The sequence below is a fragment of the Panthera onca genome, chromosome B1, assembly GCF_046562875.1.
Source record: "Panthera onca isolate mPanOnc1 chromosome B1, mPanOnc1 haplotype 2, whole genome shotgun sequence".
NCBI lineage: Eukaryota > Metazoa > Chordata > Mammalia > Carnivora > Felidae > Panthera > Panthera onca.
Window position 1 is genome coordinate 203,648,455 of NC_138342.1, and position 21,661 is coordinate 203,670,115.

General features: G+C 51.2%; 1 protein-coding gene across 9 annotated transcripts in view; it reads right to left on the bottom strand.

Annotated features, from left to right (window-relative positions):
• DLGAP2 (DLG associated protein 2) overlaps positions 1 to 21,661 on the bottom strand; it is a 777,915-nt gene that overhangs the window by 195,422 nt on the left and 560,832 nt on the right. The gene's annotated exons all lie outside the window — the stretch shown is intronic.

Below are 21,661 nucleotides of genomic sequence, written 5' to 3' on the forward strand. Positions count from 1 at the left end.
TCTTTCTTTCTTTCTCCCTTCCTTCCTTCCTTTCTTTTTTTTCCTTCCTTCCTTCCTTCCTTTCTCCTTCCTTCCTTCCTTTCTCCCTTCCTTCCTTTCTCCCTTTCTTTCTCCTTCCTTTCTTTCTCCCTCCCTCCCTCCTTCCTTCCTTTCCTTTTCTTTCTTTCTTTCTTTCTTTCTTTCTTTCTTTCTTTCTTTATCTCTCTCTCTCTTTCTTCTTTCTTTCTTTCTTTCTTTCTTTCTTTCTTTCTTTCTTTCTTTCTTTCTTTTTCTTGTTGTAAAGCATCCTCTAGCATCTTCCCCTGAAATTCTTGCTTAAAAGCCATCAATTGTTTTATACTATAATTGTCATCCTTCTGCTATTTCTGCCACTAGGCTTGGATGTCTCCCTTAAAGGCCTGGAAAGTACGAGCTCTGGTAGCACGCTGTTTGCAGGTTCCAAAGCTTGAGTCATGGTGTGCACGTGTTTGGCGTGAAGAAAACAGGGGTGCTGGGAATGTTCCAGGAAGCCCACTAGCCCCTTCCTGGAGCCCCCTCCCCCGCCGGCCCCAGCCCCATCCCCTTCCTCAGTCTCTGGGGACAGGGACACCACAGAATTATTCAATTGTTAAACAACTGCTCAATTACTGTTCTGAGAAGGTGGCTCTCACTGACACTCAGCGGCATCTATACTGACTCACTGTTTCCCTGTGTGACACTGGGGTGTCTCTAATTATCACACAGCCTGAAAGATTTTTTACTATTTCCTCACAACAGCCACCAGAAGTACCCCTGTGTCCCTGGGATGATAACAGCCCCTCTGGAATTCCGAGGTCACAAAATGGAAAGAAAAAAATCGCAAGAACTCGGTGAAACAGCTCCAATCGTGGCATCAGACCCATCACTGAGGACGTGTCTCTTGCTTCTGCCTGCTTTCCCCTCCTCGTCCTGGGTGTTCCAGACGCCCCCGTGAGGGGCTGTCTCAGCGGGGTAGGTGCTCACAGCAGGCTGGCTGCTGCCACACTCACCGCAACACTCACTGGAATGCCAGCAACACTTTGCTGGGAAACACAAGCAGACTTGGCCATCCGATGTGACGTGACGCCTCGGGGGTCCAGGTCCTGGACTGGGGCTAAGACTCCTGCACCCACCCAGGTGATGCCCAGACCCCCCCCCCCCCAGATGGTCACTGGGGGCAGGAGCATCAGCAGGGCTGGCCGGGACCTGTGTGACCCGGCACGGGACGGAGGAGCAGCACGGCGGGCTCCCAAAGGGTCCTGGGGACCACAGCCATCTTTTGGACGTGGAAGAACGACGATGGCACTTGTCTTCACGCGTGGCTTTTACAGAGCACACAACATAGCAGTTCCTGCTGCGTGTCGCCGTTAATGAATAAAACCAAGCGGGGCCTCACGTTGAGTCTGTGGTCCGCTGGACTGTTACTGCCGCTTAGAATTTCTCGTGTGACGGGATGAGGCGCAACACCGGTTTGAGTCATTGGCCGGGAAGTACCATTTTCTTCTTGGATCAGTCCTTTGACAATAAAATGGATCTTATAAATCCTATGCCGCTGGGCCCGTGGGGCAGGGGGCCTGGCGTGTGTCACGGAGATAAGGTTTCTCCGGAAAGTGGCCCAGCCTCTCGCCCGCCGGCCATCGCTCAGTCCTGCTGCCTCCAGCTCCCTGGGCACCTGTTGCCAAGCAACCCATCCTGCTGGAGCCAGTCCTAGGGGCTGGACCACGGCAGAGGAGGAATTAAGTTAATTTATATCTGCCTGATACAACAACAGCAGGTGAAAACTGTTTTCTTTCCAACATGGACTCGGCCGGCTCCCTTCCTCCTCCTTCACCAAGTTCACCCAGCGGGTCACTATTCTAGTTCATGGAGACAGAAAGCAAGAGTGGGTTTCCAATTTCGATTCCTTCCCAAATATTACCTTGCCTTTTATGTTCTACAGAGTGTGTTTTCTGTGTCCCTGCGAGCTCAAAGACTCGTGTGGAAAGTCTAGTGAATGAGAAAACACACTGGCTATCCAGTTCCCAGGGAGGGGGGCTCACTGCAGCCCCCGCCAGAAAGCAGATTCTCTGATTTAAAAAACTGATGCTTTACTCTTCGCTGCACCTCACATTCGCCAGGAGACGCTACCACACAAGGGTTTCATTGCTTTACAGTTGGGAAAAGGCTGCCCTAACCCAAGGTGTTAACAGAGGGAGAGAAATTATCTACAGACGCTAGAGAAAGGAGTAAGACTCATCATTCCCCTAAGTTAAGAACCCAACATTGGGTCCCCTCTTGTACAGTGCAGAGCCGGGGCGGGGCGGGGGCGGGGGGTGCTCCAAATTTCGGGACCCTGCTCGCCTTGTCGGCGAAACTCTATCATCTTAATCCTTAGGGGCTGCTGTGAGGAGAATGTAAAATAAGACAGAGCCCTTACAAGGGTGCAGGTCAATATTTGTTTCAATCCTTTTTTTCAATTGAAAAATTAAAAAGCCCATTCATATCTGTTTAAAACATCAGAACGAGAAGTGTGGTTTCTTCCCAGCTAATGCGAACAATCAGTTACGAGACACGAATTCAGTTAGAAGCCACCTGGCTACTGGGAGATAGGTGTGGTGTGTTGGGGTAAGTGTCCTCAAATAGAAAGTAATCGTAAATGGGTGGACTCTGTTCTTACACACATGGCACCGGGTTTCCAGGGAGCAACGACAGGGAAAGACGCCCAGACCGTGGGAACCGCCTCAGGTTGGGGTTAGAAGGTTCTGGAGGGTCTGCACCACTCCTGCCACCCCCTGGTCGCCTGGGACCCGCACCACTCCCCCACCGTCTGGTTCCCTATCAGACCCCCCACCCCCGCCCGCAAAGAACCAGGGGGTGACAGTGCTTACTGACTTCAGGCCACGAACGCGAACGAGGGTCGAGATACTAAACCTCTCTCGGCACTTTCTGCCCCCCCCCCCCCATTAAGGAATTTAAAATGCCAACAGAGAGGCACTAACTGAAACAGGCAGATTCTGTCAGGGTGATAGGCTTGTCTAGATGCGATTAATCAACTTTACAAATAACACACGCTTGGTATTAACAGCTAATTGCTAATGGGAGGCAGAAATGAGCCCAAGTCCAATGAGGCTCTCCTGACGATGACAAACAAGTGTTCCCAGAACAGAACATCTTTCAGGGATACCTGGGTTGCAATATTAATTACGGATAACGAAGATCACGCCTTCAAAAGAGGAACGAGATCTGGTGACCAGCGACAGTCCCTCAACACTTACAACATGGAGTCTTAGCAGAGCACGGTGACCTGGCCCACGTGTGCCTGAGGCAGTGGGGTCTCTCTGGTGCACAGTCCGCTGGGAGGGGGCCGGCCCGTGTCACAGGGCCCGGGTGCACTGCAGACCTGAGGGGCTCTCTCCCTCCCCTCTGCCTGGGAGTCCCTTCTCCAAGCGCCCCCCTCTCCTCCCTCTTCGTGCCTGGGGCTCGAGAAGCCAGCCAGGTGCCCTTGCTAGCCTGCGCACCAGCATCGTGTCTGTGGGGCTGAGTGAAAACCCTGCCTTCCCATGAAACACACCCGTGACCTGGAGCCCTGACACGCGGCATCCGGGCCCGTCCGGGTACGTCGTGTGGGAGAGTCTGAGCTTGCTTAGAGACTGACGGGAAGTCACAGGCTGGCACGCCACTTTGCAGAAAGGGCTCCGCCGGTGCCCAGATGCCCAACCGCTGTCTGCACTGCCACCTGACAGACCTCGTCGGAACGTTCTGGGTGGAGCCACGGGACGCGGCTGCTGCAGAAGGTTAGAAACAGCAGGATATCGGCTACCTCATCCGGCTCAACACAATGAAAATAAAGTATAATACACATGGGAGTGACTCTCCCCTAAAGCCACAGAACAGATTTTCCAAACTCTGGGAAAACACTCTGTCACTTAGGACAGTAAGCTAACCTGAATGACAAGGTTACTAAAAATTCAAAAATTCTCTACCTTTCAAAGCCATTCTAGGAAGAGAGCCCAGGACTTATTAAGACCGGAGAACAGAGCAAGTGTCCAGGACTGCCCAGCTGTGCCACTGAGTTTACAGCCATTGCCTGAGCGAGAGAATCGCACGCGCGCTCGAGAATGGGACTCAGGAAGCAGTGACAGACGGGGAGGCCGGCCAGGCTGCAGGTGTCGGCCGTGTATCGCCGTCACCCGGACAGACGGAGGAAGAGCGAGTCCTCAGGACGGAGACATGGGGTGCTGAGGGACTGCGAAGTCGGCTGCTCGCTAAGGCAGCTAAACTTCACGTTAGCAGCAAAGACAAAACTGGCAAGTAAGCTCAAGAGTGGAGCACCTGTATGGAAGATGCCATTTTTAGTAAATATCAGATCTCAGTTTACTGCAAAGCGAGGCTGCTCGAAGCTCTGTTTGCAGGGGACCATCTGTCCTGTCAGAACGGAGGCTTTGAGTTGCTGCCATTGGCTTTGCCTATTAGTATTCAGAATGGTTCTCGCAGCTACTAATTAAGGATCCAAACCTATGTTTCTAGGAGACAGGGCACACGGAATCACGGGCTGGACCACATCTCTCGTTCCGTTTTCTCTCTTCGTGGCAGAGGCAGCCCGCACGAGACGCAGAGTACCACTTCAGAACCAGAACCGGGAGCTCGAAGCTCTGGTTTTCTCGCTGAAACTATTCTCGGGGCTCCTGGCCCGTGACCGTTTTTATGGGCTGGAACTATAACTTGAGGGCAAGCTTTTGGATTTAGATTAAAAAAAAAAAAAAAAAGTAAATAAACAAAACGAATAAAACGGGGCATAAAAGAACGCAGGAAAGTGCCTGATGGAACATATTTAACCTGCTTGTACACAGGACACCCCTAAGAATCTTGCAACTCCACCGACATGAGAATTTCTACATGTTCCCGGGGCTCAAGGAACAAAGACCACAGTTTACATAGAGCTGGGGGGGATCCAAGGCCTCTGGGCAGAAGGAAGTGGGGGCTGAGCGTAGACACCTGTCAACACACCCTGCCCGGCACCCAGACTCCTCCAGCCTGACCCACAAATTCCTGACGTTCAGACACACCCGTATTGGGCAACCTTTAGGCCCATACGCACTCTGGATCACCGCATGATCTGTCTCATTTTTATTTTGAAACAATGTGATTTATGTTTCTTTGGTGGCACTATTTTTTTTTTTAATTAAAAAGCATACTTTGCTGCAAAACAGTGATGCTTCTGGCAATAATTTTGAAAGTAGTTTTGACCATTAAATCAGCCATTTCCAAGATTATACCGTAACAATCCCGATCAAGAGACCCTTATTTACAAGCAACAAAGTAGACACTGAAGTCAGCCCGAACAGTTACATGATCCGGGAAGGCACTTTGCTGTACCACCCGCCAGACGCTTTTCCTTTAGAAAGACTGACAGAACTTCAGTCACATTGAAAAGGGCAAAATGAGCATCAGCCGCTCGGCAGCTGGGAGGAAGCCTGCATATGGAAATGTTTCTCTCTAACCTGCAACACTGTCTCCGATAAAAAGACACACCTTCAGGGTAGCGGAGTGGCTGCTGGCACATGATGTTTCTATGAGATGAGAAAGCTTCCTATTTGCAAAATACTGCGGAGTCTACAGCTTTCTTGGGAAGGGCCTGTTCCAAAAGCCATCAGGTTGTTTCCAAATGAAATGCAAGCTTCATCCCTGGAAAACTGCTAGGAAAAACTACTTCGGTCAACAGCAGCCTCCTCACAATAAAGCCGAAGAGTTACAGTCAATACAGAGCGTTGTTTCTGTTTTACAGTCGGGGACCAGTAACAGATCTGAAGGCCTCTGGTCTCTAACGGAGCCTTCGGGCTGGCGTCAGGCCGCACCCAGGGGGCGCCGTGAACCACACAGACCCGCCACCTGCCTTCCTGGCACTGACTGTTCACCTGGGACACTCAGACCCAACAGGAAGTAGTGAGGGGGCGCCCGGCGGGCTCAGTCCGTAGAACACTCGATTCTTGGTGTCAGGGTCCTGAGTTCAAGACCCGCCCACTGGGCGTGGAGCCTACTTAAAATAAAAGATACTAAGGTGGGTTTTACTAGGAGGATATTTTGCACGCTCACTCAGCAACTCTCCAGGTGAGTCTGCTTAGGCTAGGGGTGCAGAAATGCTTCCTTGGGGAAGTGACATTTAATGAGACAAGAAATGGGCTCTGTGCCTGTGGGGGGAGGGATGGCCCAGGGAGCGCACGGGTCAGGGGGAGTGGGACACAAGGACTCAATCCATCCCAAGACTGCCGGTGAGAAGGGAGACAGGTTGCAGGGAGGGGTCTGTCTTAGGAGGAAGACGTGAGTGGTCATATTCCAGCACCTAACTCCTCTGTGCACCTGTAATCAGGCCTCAGTATGACTGTCCATAGACTCACATCTTGTTTTAGCTGTTTTCCCCAAATCTGGGATCGCAGCAGGCAAAGAGGGGTCTGGGTGTGGGGTTACCTTGGCTCTTTGCCCGCCACCCTCCCCTGTCACTTGTGGGGTTGGACGCGCACGAGCTGTGGAAACCGGCTCTCTGCACGCCGAGCCTCCACAGGCAGCCCTGCCCCTGCCAGTGTCCTCACCCCTGTGCCCTCCGCCTCTCACCGCTGCCCACTGTCCTGACCAGGCTGGAAGCCAGGAGCTGAGCACGGCACGGTGCCTGGGGGCTCACCCTGCGGCAGTGTCCCTCCTGCATCCGAGGACCTGAGCTTCTGCACATACACACCTTCAGGCTGCACCTGGAGACACGTCTCTGCGTCCAGTTCAGAACCCTCCTCCCCAGACTCGGACTACGCGAGAGTAGTCACTGAGGACTGTGCTTGCTTTTTCCTTTAAGTTTGTTTGCTTATTTTGAGAGAGAGAGAGAGAGAGAGAGAGAGAGAGAGAGAGAGAGAGAATATCCCCAGCAGGCTCCGCACTGTCAGCACAGAACCCAACAAGGGGCTCAATCCCAGGAACTGTGAGATCATGACCTGAGCTGAGATCAGGAGTCGGAGGCTCACCCGACTGAGCCCCCCATGCGCCCCGTGATGGCTGTGCTTTCTGAACACCTAGCGGCTCCAGAGAGGGGCAGCCCCCGGTGGTCCTGGTGCAGCTTCTGTGACCAGGAACACCCAGTGTCCCCGGGACGGGGGGACCAGGGCCAGGACGGGTCCGCAGTGGACCGCTGGCTTCTGACCGTGCTCCGCTCACTCTTCTCACTGTGTTCCCGTGACCACGAGCCTGCTCCTTGCTGCGCGTCCCAGAACCGGGCCAGCCTGCCAAACCCACGGCAAACACCGTGGAGACAAGGTGCAGTGAAAGCCGCCCGCCCGCGTTTGGACAGGATTCACCTCCTGGAGCCCAGACACGTGTAGGCGCTTCATCTGAGAAAGATCCGGTGTCCGTGAAGTGGATGCTCCCCCGGGCACATCCCCACGCCCCCGGCGCGAAGCCAGCAACGCTCTGCCGCTGCGTCTGACGCTCCTGGTGCTGGTTTGGGTTCACTTCACAACTGGTACTGAAAGCCAGCAGGACTGTCCCCGGGTGCGAACAGACAGCCTCCGTCCTCCTGAGACGAAGGAAGTGATGTTTTGAAGGCAAAGAAAATCTTTGCCTTCCGCGCACTTAGGAAAAGGAGGTTTTGTTCTAGTCTAAAAAGAAACGAAGGCAACAAATCCCCTCTGAAGACCACCTTGTCTTCCATTACGCAGCTCAGGACACGGTCCCCAGGTCCTCGTGGCGGAGATGCTGCTGACGACCCTGAACAAGGTGTCCTGCTCACGCCTCTTTGGCGATGTGTTTTTCACACACACACACACACACACGTTCACAATGCACACACACGCATGCACACACATGCACGTGCGCACACACACATGCACACACACACACGTGTCAACACTTGGTTTATAAAGAAGACTCCAATCCTCTCCCCAGCCGGGAATGTCAGACCCGCCTGTTTTCAGGAAGTTTCCATGCTTTTGTCACTCTGCAGGTTCAGCTCCGAATCTGCCACTCAACAGTGGCAACTTCTGCTTCTGTTTCTCAGACGCGTCTCACTGCCCAGCGTGACACGTCTCCAGACCATGTCTCAGACACCGGATGAGGCATCTGGCTTTTTGTTTCCACACATGCCCAAATTCCGAGACATACAAACACTCCCGAAGACAAAAATATCCTAACGCATCGGAATATCCCGTCTCTGTGGAGACTGGAATCAAAGTGAGCTGTCTAGTGAGAGGGTTTTTTGGTTTGTTTTTGTTTTTTTTAATAATTTGAGCCTGGTGCTTCACAGTTTTGGAGCGGGCTGAAATGTCTGCAAGCCGCTTATGGTTACGAACACATACGGCTAATATGGAATCACATATTGTGATGAGAGTGGCTGCCGACAGCTAATCTCCATTGCTGTGCCCTCACTGACCCTCCCAAATGCTCTGATTACATGGTCAGGTGGTGGTTTCAAACCTGTGCGCTCTGAGAAAGTTTCGCTCCTTCTCAGGCCTGGACGTGATGCTAAGGTAGGTCAGGTGGGGGCCACAGACACAGATGAGATTACGCTTGCTCCTTCCCAGGGGGACCCAAGAGACGTTCTATGAAGTGTCACTAAGTTCAGGCTGCAAACGGTGGTCCTCTGGAATAATCCACCTAATTTCTGGGTCTTTCCTTCAGAATGCATAGCCATTTTCAAAGCAATCACACACGCAGGCTGGTGGACGTTCAATTTTGTCACTCATGTCACAGGGAATTAGACTGACCCGATGGGAACCCAGTTAGAAGAGTGGGTTTCGTTACGGCCCGTGCTCTCTCGGGGCTGAGTGTGGGGGGCACGCAGGGAGGGCCGTCTTCACGGTGGAAGGTACCACAGTCTTGGTCACACACGGACGGTACTCACACAACGCCTCCATGTGTTTGTCTCCGGGTCTCCGGTCTCGCGGACCTGGAGCCGCCCCGCGCGGTCCCACGTCTCAGCTCAGCCACAGACGACTCACGACTGCCCTCAGTTCCCCGAGTTAGCGGGGCGCTGCCCATCCATGCCCTGGAATGGCCTCGCTGCAGACGCCTGCACACATCGGTCCGTCCTCAGCGGCTCAGCCCCAGGCTCATCCCAGACAGGACCTCCGACTTGTGGCTGGCCTGCCTCCATCTGGCAGCTTCCAACACTGTACGACGTGCGACTGTGTCTTTTCTCCGAACGGCGGACGCCCGTGCCTCCTTCACCTTTGAAAGCCGTGCCCAAGCACGCTGCCTGGCAGGTTTTGAATCTCTACAATCTGTGGCACACACAGACATGGGCGCCCACTGAAAATACATCCAGCCACCCCTTCCTTGTACCAAAACTGGTTCTCAAACCTGAATGGGTCCCCTCATCAGGGAGTCTGACTCAGAAGGTTGGGAGATGGCCCGTGAACCTGTATTTCCAAGATACTCACAGGTGATACTACAGTTGCTGGTCTAATGGTCTAAGGGCAACACCTTGAGAACCACTGACTCTAAACCGGGGCTCAGACCTGCTGCCGTGACCACAGCTTGGCCTCCAGCTCAGAATCGGCAGCTTAGAATCAGCAGTGCCTTTGCTGGGACCGTCCCTTGTCTCCTGCCTTCTAGTATGTCTCAACGCGCCAGATACAGGGGCCACTGGGGCAAAATTAGTTCCAGGTTCTGCATGCTGCTGGGTGAGTCATAATGGGATGGTATGAACCCAGCTCCCCCTACAGAGGCCTCACGTGACTCCCTGTACAGAGGGCTTGTCTGACCCACATGCCATGCGGAACCGGCCTCCCTCCTCCAGCTCAGCCATTGTGGGGGTGCCGGGGGACAGATGTGGAAACGGAGGTGCAGGCGTGGGATTGAGCCCCCATACTCCCTGGCCCTGGTGGAGGCTGCCTCGGGTTTGGTCCGGGGGCGCCTACGTGGTAAGACTTTCAGACCCGAGGGGCTCCCTGCTGACAGGGGCACGCAAGCGCGCCTGTGGCTCCTTCCGTCAGGAGGCCGGAGCCTTTGCAGAAAACAGGACACGGTGAGCGCGTGACTCGGGTCTTTCGTCACCACTAGGGTCAGCCTGCAGCGAGTGGGTTTCGGCGGTCTGTCATGCTTGTTTATACTGCCAAGAAATACATAATCCTGGACGGCAGACGGTGTTGGCTGGAGCCCCTCCGTGTCCCCAAACCAGGGCTCTCAGGACAGGGCGGTGGGGATGGTAAATTCAGGGAGGCCTGGGCTGCTGTCACAGAGTGGCCCAGAGGTAGGTGACGGGTCCCCGTGGTCAGGTGTCCCTGGAGGTCAGTCATGGACTTGGCAGGGGGGAGGGGCAGTTTTGGAGCTGATGTCAAACTCTGGATGTTCTCCACGATGGGGATTAAGGAAGCATCAGTATTACTGATGCGGAAAATCTAATCTCGAAAGGGCTCCAACTTGTATATGAAATCATGTTTCAATAAGTTCACCTCAGATGATAAAGATCCAGGACTCAAAACAACAAACGGATTACTTCGCAGACACTGCGCTAAGCACATACTGTTTATCCCACTTGATCCTCAAGGCAACCATGAGTGCGCTTCTGTTCCTGTTCTGGTTTTGTTGAATTTAGGACTAAAAAGATTATGAAACGTTGGTCCCTTCCCCCAGGTGGAAAGTGATGGAGGGGGACACCCTGAGGCCCTCCCGGATGCACTGTGACACGCAGGGGGGCGGGGAGCAGCACGGGTTCGGAGCCAGCCCTCCCGGGTGTGGCTCGGGGTGGGGGGGGCACGCAGGCGGTCAGCACCCCCATGCTGAGTCCAAGCAGGACCAACTTTGCTCAGTTACGCCTGAGGTCAGGTGAAGAAAAGGCAAACGGTGATCTGCTTGTTCTTGCGCCCTTCAGATGAGTAATTTCGATTCTGAGGTTAAGTCTTTCTTACTTACGGGAAGGATTCAAAAGGAGTCGAACAACACAGTCTAAGGAGAACAGGCACATCTACCGGCTGTGTTTATCTAAACCCGAGTAAACAATGCTCTCAGAGTGACAAGCTTCCCTTCCTCTGGGTCACCGCATGTTCTCTAACCTCCACGGGGATTCAGCAAATCTCATGAGAAAAAGCCCCAGGGCCTCTCTTTCACTCCACGTGATGTGTGGGGCACCGTGAGGCTGGGGGCGGTGAGGTTGACAGCAACCTGGAGACGCTGGTTCATACCTTCCTCGTACCGTGACTGCCCCTCGGCTGCGTGGGACAGAAGAGCCTGCCAGCGGGCAGCGTGCCCCTCGCCATAAAGCCCACCAGCCACAGGAAAAATGTACGACAGAAGGGGAACCAGTGTCTGTGGGCCAGTCTCACCTGGATGACCTTACAAGTGGGAGGAGGAAAGAAGTGATGTGAGGTCAGCTCCACAGGAAGAATGGCCTATGAACTCCGAAGCACCAGCTCCTCAGACATCTCAACAACCAGACCTGCTCAGTCTTTCTGTCAGCCAATTCCCAGCACACACAACTGAGCGCAGCGTCCTAGGACCAAATGGCGGGTAGAGTAGAGACAGCCCGGAAAGCGCAGTGATTAAGGGCTTTGAGTCAGATGTGACTTGAAAGGATAGCTCCTCCATTCATCAGCCACCTAAACTTGCAGCTCTGTCTCTGAGCTCTACCTTCGCTGGATGTAGAATATTGACCATCCCTAAACTTACTTTGATGGGTGATCAAAAAAATTAAAAGAAATAATGCGCATAAAGTTCTGTGTATGAAATGTTAAATGAGTGTTGGGTATTGAGGTCATCAGTGGTTTAGAAAGGTTATCTTTTTAAAATATTTTTTTAACATTTATTTATTTCTTTGAGACAGAGAGAGACAGAGCATGAATGGGGGAGGGTCAGAGAGAGAGAGGGAGACACAGAATCGGAAGCAGGCTCCAGGCTCCGAGCTGTCGCACAGAGCCCGATGCGGGGCTCGAACTCACAGACCGTGAGATCATGACTGGAGCTGAAGTTGGACGCTCAACCGACTGAGCCACCCTGGTGCCCCAGAAAGGTTATCTTTTGTAACCAGTGTCCACTTCCTGGCATAAATGACAACCAGTGCAAAGCTTTTATATATATGAATATACAAAGGCTAAGATAAAGATTTAGCAAAATATTAACAGTGGTTATCTCTGGGATGTGGGAATTTGAGCAAACTTTTTGCTTTTTTTTTTTCAAATTTAAAAAAAATTCCACAGAGACAATGGGAAGTAGTCTGTAATTCACAGACACTGGATCTTTCACATCAAGTTCACAACGTGAAGGTATGATGAGCTTTCAAATAGAGAAGGAAATTACACAAACATAAATCAGCACTTTAGCTTAAAAATCATGAGAACATGTTTTACTAAGCAACTTTTAAAGGGCTGGTTATTACAGTGTTTCTTTTAAAATAAAAATTATTTTTTTCACTTTACTAGTTCCAACACTCTTTCTTCTATTTTCTTAAATAGCATTTTTTTTCTGTCTCTCAAGCTTTTGAACATGTGAGCATAAAGACACAAACATCAGAGGAGGGAAAATTTTTCTTTGCTGTTCAGCTGCAGTGACAGCTGGCATCCTCATACAGCTTCATTTTGTAGCATTTTCCTCATCCCAGAAACTTGGTACATCCATTATTTAGAACTGCAGTGTCAGATAATTTTAGCGAGAGAGAACCATCAGTAGGAAAGACAAAGTGTGGAAGGGAAAACAGGCACCAAGGTAAGGATGGACATGAGGAAATGCTCCCTAATGACTCTGAGGAAGATGGACATGAGGAGGTGCTCCCGAATGGCCCCGATGAGGACGGGAATGAGGAAGTGCTCCCGAATGACCCTATGAGATGACCCTATGAGGACGGACATGATGAAGAGGTCCTGGAAGTCCCCGTGAGGATGGACATGAGGAGATGCTCCCGAATGGCCCTGATGAGGATGGGCGTGAGGAAGTGCTCCCTAATGACTCTATGAGGATGGGCATGAGGAAATGCTCCCTAATGACTCTGAGGAAGATGGACATGAGGAGGTACTCCCAAATGGCCCTGATGAGGATGGGCATGAAGAAATGCTCCCTAATGACTCTATGAGGATGGGCATGAGGAGATGCTCCCTAATGACCCTATGAGGATGGGCATGAAGTGCTCCCTGATGGCCCTGATGAGGATGGGCATGAGGAAGTGCTCCCTAATGACTCTATGAGGATGGACATGAGGAAATGCTCCCTAATGACTCTGAGGAAGATGGACATGAGGAGGTGCTCCCAAATGGCCCTGATGAGGATGGGCATGAGGAAATGCTCCCTAATGACTCTGAGGAAGATGGACATGAGGAGGTGCTCCCAAATGGCCCTGATGAGGATGGGCATGAGGAAATGCTCCCTAATGACTCTATAAGGATGGGCATGAGGAAGTGCTCATAGATGACCCAATGAGGATGGACGTGAGGAGGTGCTCCTGAGTGACCCTATGAGGATGGGCATGAAGTGCTCCCTGATGGCCCTGATGAGGATGGGCATGAGGAGGTGCTCCCTAATGACCCTATGAGGATGGGCATGAGGAATTGCTCCCAGATAGCCTCTGTTAACCCAAAGGGCGAGTACAATAGCCTTAACCACCCCTACTTCGGTGGGTCTTTCCAGCCCAGCATGCCTGCATCGTGCCATTAGATCTTCGTGACGACTTTGTAGATGAGGTGTTATGTCTGAGCAGCTTTCACATGAGAGCTGGCTGGGCTCGGGGCTTCTCACAGTAGGAGCCTTCACAGTGAGGCCCGAGCAGGGTTGCTGAGTGCGTATCCATGCGAGTGTTCCCTGTTTCCACCGTAGGCTGAAAACCTTTCCCTTTCAAAGTGTTGTCCCAGGACCTCACAAGCACTGCCTGGGGGCTTGTTAGAAATGCAGAGTGTGACTCAGCCCCAAGGGCTCAGGGCCCAGGGCCCAGACTCTGCCTCGACAAGAGCAAAACACGAGGAGCACTGCTACAAGCATGGGGCCCGCCCCAGATCCATGCACGGGCCGTGCTTTTCCTTTGCCGCCTTTCCTGGTCAGTCTTCCTGAAATGCTGAACTCCACACGGGCTTTGTCAGTTTCAGTCACCCTGGAAGCCTGGCCTGCGTCTGTTCTGTGAAACCCTCTTTGATCATTCAGGCTGAGCCATCCAACCCACCTCAGCGCCCTGACATACCTCGCTCATGGCACCGCTCGTCACACTGCTCATTATACTGGCTCGCAGCCCTGGCTGCACCTGAGAACCATCTGGGAGCTTCGACCACCGTCTGGGCCTGACCCCATCTCAGACCTGTCCGCTGGAATCTGGGCTGAGGGCAGACCCCCGTCCGCGTGAAAACCTCCCGGTGCTTCTCAGGCTCAGCCTGGGCTCTGAGCAGCCTGCTCCGCTGCAGGGCTGGGATGACTCATTTACTTTCCCTGTAGGGCAGTCGGGAGAGGGGAGGGGCAGGAATGATTACCACCCCAGGACAAAGGCAGAGCCAGACCACCCTGGGAGTGGGGGCCCTGTCTGTGCTGAGACCCACAAGATCTCTGCTCCATTTTCAGTCCACATATCAGCTTGTGAACAGGAGTAGGCGCTCTCTGAGGGCACACACCCTGTTCTGTTCCCACCTTTGATGCCCAGCACCTACCATGATGTTTGAGGTTAGTGGACACTCCAAAGATATCCGAGCGGTTTACACAAGGCAGCACACTCGTAAGTCAGGTGCACAGAACCCCGGCTTGCCCTGTGCTCCTCCCCCCATCTTTCCGTTACTATCTCAGGGTCATCAACGCAATGCACTCAGCCTAAAAGCTAGTGATTGGGAACAGTAACAGTAACGGAGAAAGTTGCATCTCTAAAAACAGATTTAAAAAGAACAGCAAAGAAATGTCCAGGTTTTCAAGACAGTTGCTCAGAAGTTTATTATTTAAATGTACTTCCTTTGAGCCACAGTGTTTATTTGAGCTTGTGAGTATTAGCGGTCTGGAGGGTAACCGTGAGGGGAGTCCACAGGGCGTGGGGTAAACACACAGGAAAGGAGACTGTCATTCAAATCACGGCGTCATAGGCCTGAAACGTGAGAAGGAACACCCACGTAAGGGTGACGGCGGAGACAGGACGGAGGGCTTCTCAACACGCTGATGACGGGGCTCTTTGAACTCAAGAGGGAAGGCGCAGTGCCAACATAGATATGATGCCAGATGAAGGATGTCAAGCAAAACACGACGAGGGAAGGCATTAAATATGGAAACGGTTGAGACACCGATCTCCGAAGATAGGAAACCCCACAATTTCCCTTTAAATAACATGAGGATTTGATAGTGTTGTGGCTCACGGCTGAACCCTCAAATACGGCCTGAGCGTCCACTGACATGGGCGTGGCTGAGCCTGCTGTGTCCCGGCCCCACTGCCGGAGAGGATGGGGATCCCGCAGATGACACGGGGTGAGGGGGTACGAGGGGCCGTGCCCTCCCCAGCCCCCCACACGCTGCATGTACCCAACCATCACAGGCACGGGTAAAGTCACAGGACTGTCAGAAGTCCATCAGCCATGCAACTGGCCCACACCTCCCTTTGATTGAAAATGATCAAGATAGGCTTTTGCATTGAATTAGTGCCACTCCTCCCTGATCTGACCTCAACACTTTAATCGGGCTCCCTGTGTTGCAGAAAGAGATGCAGTGATATGAAAAGAAATTCGTAACACAGTGAGCAGTTACAGTAGGAGCAGGGAAGAATGTTGGATGCTTACATATGTGTGTGGGAGGGAGCGGGGGCGGGAAGAAGGACACCCAGTGTCCACCACGGTCATCTCTCGGAGGCGGCATTATGTTTTCGTATCTTGCCTATAATGACTGTGAATTGCTGTTGTGACATGAGAAAAGCTCTAAGTTATTTTGTAAAGTTTAGAGCTGCCCATATGTCTGCAGTATTAAGATGATAATATCATTCATGGCTGTCTAGCAGAGAGAAATGCACTAAGTATTAAATAAATGGTCAAGAGGTTAATTGAAATCGCAGAAGAGTAACTTGCACCAATGCAAGTGTTGCTTTTCAAACACTACCCGCCCCCCCGCCTTCATTTTAATGGAAAGAGCCTTAAGCATATCTGTCTGATAAAAATAACCAGATGCAGGATGGTCTGGGTTAGTGGTATCATAACAATCACTGAACCAATCAGTAGCACACAGATCAATGTGTTGATAAATCACCTCTCCGAGGAAGCTGAGAAAAAGCCACATGTCCATCCACAGCCCCGGTAAGAAAGTCCCCACGTGTGGACAGCTCCCCACAGAAACCGGCCAGTTAGTGAAAGCCCACTTTCACCATACGTCATAAACTCGGGAAGCAAACTTCAGTTACGACAGTGACCACGGATGGGAGTTTCACTTTGCACGAGGTCTTAAGTAAATCAGTCTCTGAAAGAGCAGACACTTGATAGGAACGGAGGCACGAGGACATTTATATTATTTAATCAGCGCAGATGTTCAGAAAGGTGGTAATTTTATGCAATTTTATAATACAATGGTAAATAGCATATCCATAATTAAATCTCTAGAACTTATGAACATTCAGAATGCATTTTAATGAAGAGATTAGCACTAAATAAATACTACACATCAATTATATTAATGCATCTTTTCATCCAAGCTTTACTTCCTCAAAACTTTGTTTTTTGGAGCTTGATTTTTATTTTCAGATTACATTCTAATATAGAATTTTCTGTTCTTTTCACATGCTTAAACTGTAACCACGGAATATTTCATTTTTCTGCATAAGCCCCAACCATTTGGCTACAAAATCACAGTGCTGGGAAGCTTATAGTGTAGACTTAGTGCTTTTACATTTGGTTCCTTTTATATGAGGTATTTCAGAAGGCACTCCCCCAACCTGGGCACAACCATAGCCATTCATTTATTTATTAAAAAAATTTTTTTTAATGTTTACTTATGTCTGAGAGAGAAAGAGAGAGAGAAAGAGACAGAGATAGAAAGACAGAGAGAGCATGAGTGGAGAAGGGCAGAGAGAGAGGAAGACACAGAATCTGAGGCAGGCTCCAGGCTCTGAGCTGTCAGCACAGAGCCCAACACAGGGCTCAAACTCACAAACCACGAGATCATGACCTGAGCCGAAGTCAACGCTTAACCTACTGAGCCACCCAGGCGCCCCTGTAGCCATTTAAAACGTCTATTTATGTGAACGGTTATCAACATCTGTGCTATAAAAGAGTACTAAGCACTTCGATGAATTCTTCAGTTAGAAGCATATTGAAAGAACTACCCATCACTATAAATCGATGACTGCCTAATACCAAATCTACCGAAATGGGTTTGTCGGTTGTACAAACGAGACGAGATCTCGCACAACCGTGGGAAGTGTCCAGCCCCCCCAGGACCACAGAGGGAGCAGCCCCCCATCCCCGGTCCAGCCCATGTCGACGGGTTCAGCCACCTGTTTATCAGGAATGGCTCATGAGCCTGTTTCTGCTGTTTCCCCCACTTCGGTCCTACATTATTCTCGTGGGAAATTCACGCAGCGTCACGTTTCTACAGCTACCAAGTTTCTTTCCCCCTGTTCTCCTTTCCTTCCTGCTGAGGGGCTTCTAGTACTTTCTGCATGGAGGCCAGCCCCACACACAGTTAAGCAAGGCTGTGTGCCATGTAGCTGGTTTCTACGCATACTTTGGAAAAGCTGAATGCAAATTCAGGGCAGAGTATATTTATAGAGAGAGTATATTTGGTCGGGTAAGCCCCCCTTACCCTCAATCAGTTAAGCCCCCCAATCTAAAGTTAGATTAAATGGGCCTCAAGCACAGAATTTAAAAGTGTGCTAAAAGGGAAACTCAACTCAAAATAGGAACCCACTTTATACCACAATTTGGGATGCTGTTTTTAATCTATATGGTGGGGGGAGTTGTCCTAGGGTTTTTCCCCCTTACTCTAACAGACTTTTCCTTCTTCACTTGAAGAGACGGGAAATCCAATTTGCCACTTCCGAGAACAATGACGGGAGAGGCAGCTTTGCTCGGCGGTTGAGAACCAGCTCTGAGCCACGTGCTGGTCTCCATCCCAGCCCCACCGACCAGGTGTTCCATCCACAGTCGCGTGACCAACCTCAGTTTCCCCACCTGTTCCAAACAAGAAGTCTGTGCAGCTTACGCTTTCTTTAAAAAAACTGTTTCAGGGGCACTTGGGTGGCTAACCATCCGACTTTGGCTCAGGTCATGATCTCGTAGTTTGTGGATTTGAGCCCTGTGTTGGGCTCTGTGCTGACAGCTCAGAGCCTGGAGCCTGCTTTGGATTCTGTGTCTCCCTCCCTCCCTGCTCCTCCCTTGCTCATGCTCTGTCTCTGTCTCTCTCTCTCAAAAATAAATAAACATTAGAAACAGGCACAAGGAGGGGGGCCTGGGTGGCTCATTCTGTTACGCGTCCAACTCTTGGTTTCAGCTCTGGTCACGATCACATGGCTCATGACTTTGAGCGCCATGTCAGACTCTGCACTGACAGCGCGGAGCCTCCTTAGGATTCTCTCTCTCTCTCTCTCTCTCTCTCTCTGCCTCTCCCCTGCTCATGCTGTCTCTCTCTTTCTCTCAAAATAAATAATAAAAATAAAACAAAGAAAATTAAAAAAGTAAAAAACTGTTTTAGTACCTGAACCTGGCCCACATGTCAATAAATTATTGGAGATGATGTTGCGAAGTTTCCCGACTGGCTCAGGTAACCATTACCCACTCAACCCTCTTGCTGTCTCCACCTAAACCGGCCCTTCCTTTAGAACCAGGTATGATTAAAAAAATTTTTTTTAACGTTTATTTATTATTGAGAGACAGAGAGAGACAGAGCATGAGCATGGGAGGGGCAGACAGAGGAGGAGACACAGAATCTGAAGCAGGTTCCAGGCTCTGAGCTGCCAGCACGGAGCCTGACGTGGGGCTCGAACCCACGAACCGTGAGACCATGACCTGAGCCAAAGTCTGACGCTTAACTGACTGAGATACCCAGGGGCCCCTAACCAGTGATGGCTTTTAAGTGGCTGACTGTGCTGGAACAAAGCGTCCCTATTTTCATGTTTGTATTTAACAATTGTGAAAATGATGCTGTTTCTCAAAAGGAAAATTAATATTAGGGTATCAGTATCAGACCCCGCTCAAATCCTGGCTAGACTGGGCTCATGAAACATTCGTGAGCCATGGTTCCCATGGCAACAAGCAACATATTTTTAGCGAAAGTGGTTCCTTCCCATTCTCTGAAAGAATCTCCGGACAGCGCTGCCCCGTTAAAGCTCATCCACACAGAACACTTCTCATTTCCTCCTTCGTCGCTAGTTTCACTAAAATATTTTCTGCATAATTAGTTCTTTTTAAAAGGACAAATTATTTGGCTGAAAGTGAGTGGTGAGTCACCACTTACATGTATGCATAGTGAGTCTGCTTCACAAACCACCGCTCGATGGGCCTTGAAACCGACGGTTAGGGTAGGATGATGGTGTTATGTTTTTAGGAGAGCTCTCTCGGTGGTCCATGAAAATGGCCTCCCGACTACAGCAGGGGATCCAGGAGGGTGACACAAAAATGCCAGCTGTAACTGGTCTTATGGTTTCAATTCTCAGAGACAGAAAGACTAACATTCTTCCTTGCGCTAATGAAAGGGCTGGGCCGCAGAGCCCAAGCTGTGTGTGTGGGGGGGGGGACAGAGAGAAACATGCATGAAAATACGTATCAACCCCGTCAGCCAGGGCTTCTCCCCCTGCACGCGGGGCTCAGACGGGCCCCTTCCTCCCCGGGCCTGGTGGGAGGGGCATAGTGGTGTCCAAGGACAAAACAAGTATTTTCAGAGGGGAAACACTTAGTTCATAGTTTGGCAGATACTCTGCACGAAATAGGTATTTTAACCCAAGCTTCTTTCCCCACATCCAGCAAAAATGCCCCTTTTCCATGTACGAGTGGGGTGCACACGCACCAGAGGAGCTGACATGTACCCGGCGCTGCGTACCCCCCCCCCCACATCTATTCCTGGCAAGCGGGCAGCCCCCACCCACTATGGGCTCGAGCCCCACTTCTCAGGAACTCGATGAGCTCACACAGCGAATGGGCAGAACCTGGGGCCTGGACTCAAATGTCCTGACGCTGCGTCACACCTGTTTCTAGATAAGAGACTTGAAGGGCAGTGGGTCACTAAGTCAGAAACGGCCTGAACGCCTCGTAACAGGCAGGAAGACGGGGGCGGACGTGGTCCTTCCATGTTGGCAGCGCTGACGTCTTAGAGGAAGAGGAAAGGCTACTTCCCGCCTGTGTGTCTGGACACAGCACATCAGGACGCCCCTGATGGCGGCTGAAGTGGGCATGGGCGGGCGCCTCTCCCCGCCGCTGGAGCCTCTTGGTGATGGGGATGCCCGTGGGGCGATCCATGGTCCACACAACTCACGTTTATAGAACATTTTCTATTTGTCATATGCCTTCCCTTGAATTTACCGAGCAGTGTCTTCTGCGGCCCCGGGACGGATGTGGGCCAGAGCCCTGAGCCCTCTGCCGCGCACGGAGATGGATGCTGGGGCAGGTTCCGAGCTCCCGCCTGACGTGGAGCCCTCCCCACATCTAGTCTAGTTTCTCTGACCACCCATCCTGGCAACTCTCTGGAGACTGATAATTTTCTAGGGAAGCTAAATGCACTGTGCTCAGAGACACCCTAGAATGTTCCATGTTCACCAAGAGAAAACATGCCCAAAGAGCAGTACCAGTGAGCTGCTGAGGTCTGACTAATCCCCCAGAGCCAGCAGAGATGGGCACATCCCACGCTCCCCACGGGGTGGCCCCTCCCCCAGAGCAGACTCCCCACAGGTGCTGGCTCTCCAACTGTCTGCAAAAAATGTTTATTAGGGGGGAATGGATGGGCCCCATTTCCTTTTCTTCTCTTAGATAATATTTACATAAAGGATCTTGGTTTGTGGTTTTCAGAGAGGTATTATTCTGTTTTTGAGTACTTTAAGTCCCCTGGGGATGGAAGGAACATTTGTTAAACCAGATTCCATATGCGTGGAGAAGTTACAACAAATAAACAGACATTTATGTAGTTTAATAAAACCCGGATTCCTACAAATCTGACCTTCTACCATGCAGGACCCCAGCATTCCGGTGCCTGTGTTCCTGGATCTAAGAAGCCGGGCTTCATGCATCTATCTCTTTACTGTAGCGTCTAGGACCTAACGGGGATCAGTGGGTTGCTGAAAGCATGTTTGTGGACACAGGAAAACTGCCAGATCAGATGGTCTGCTGGTCTCGCTACCCAGCGTTCAGTAATTTTGCCATATTGATTATGACTGAGTTTCAAACATGCCATCTAACGGATACTCCTGGGCTGGCTCACCAAACGGTGCAATTCGTCCACTTCAACCAACAAGCCAGCAAGAGCCAAAGCAACCCTACAAGCTCAGCGACAAGTCCCTTTGCAAAGGTTTAGTTCCAAAACATGTTGTTATTCAAGCACTCAGCCGTCTGTGCGTAAGGAGGTCACCAATTGTTCGTGCCCTGCCACGGATCATGTGCATTCTGCGACCCACCGTGTTTCACCCCAAGTGGTGGCTGGGCTAGTATGGGAGCAGATCATTTGGAGAGGACTCCCAGATGGGCTCTGTCACCAAAATCACAGGAGGTGTCTTCAGTGATTTAGTTTCAAGGCAAACTCCCTGGAGAGCTCATGGAATGCAGCAAGCCCAGCAGATTTTCCAGAGGAAACGTGAGCTTGC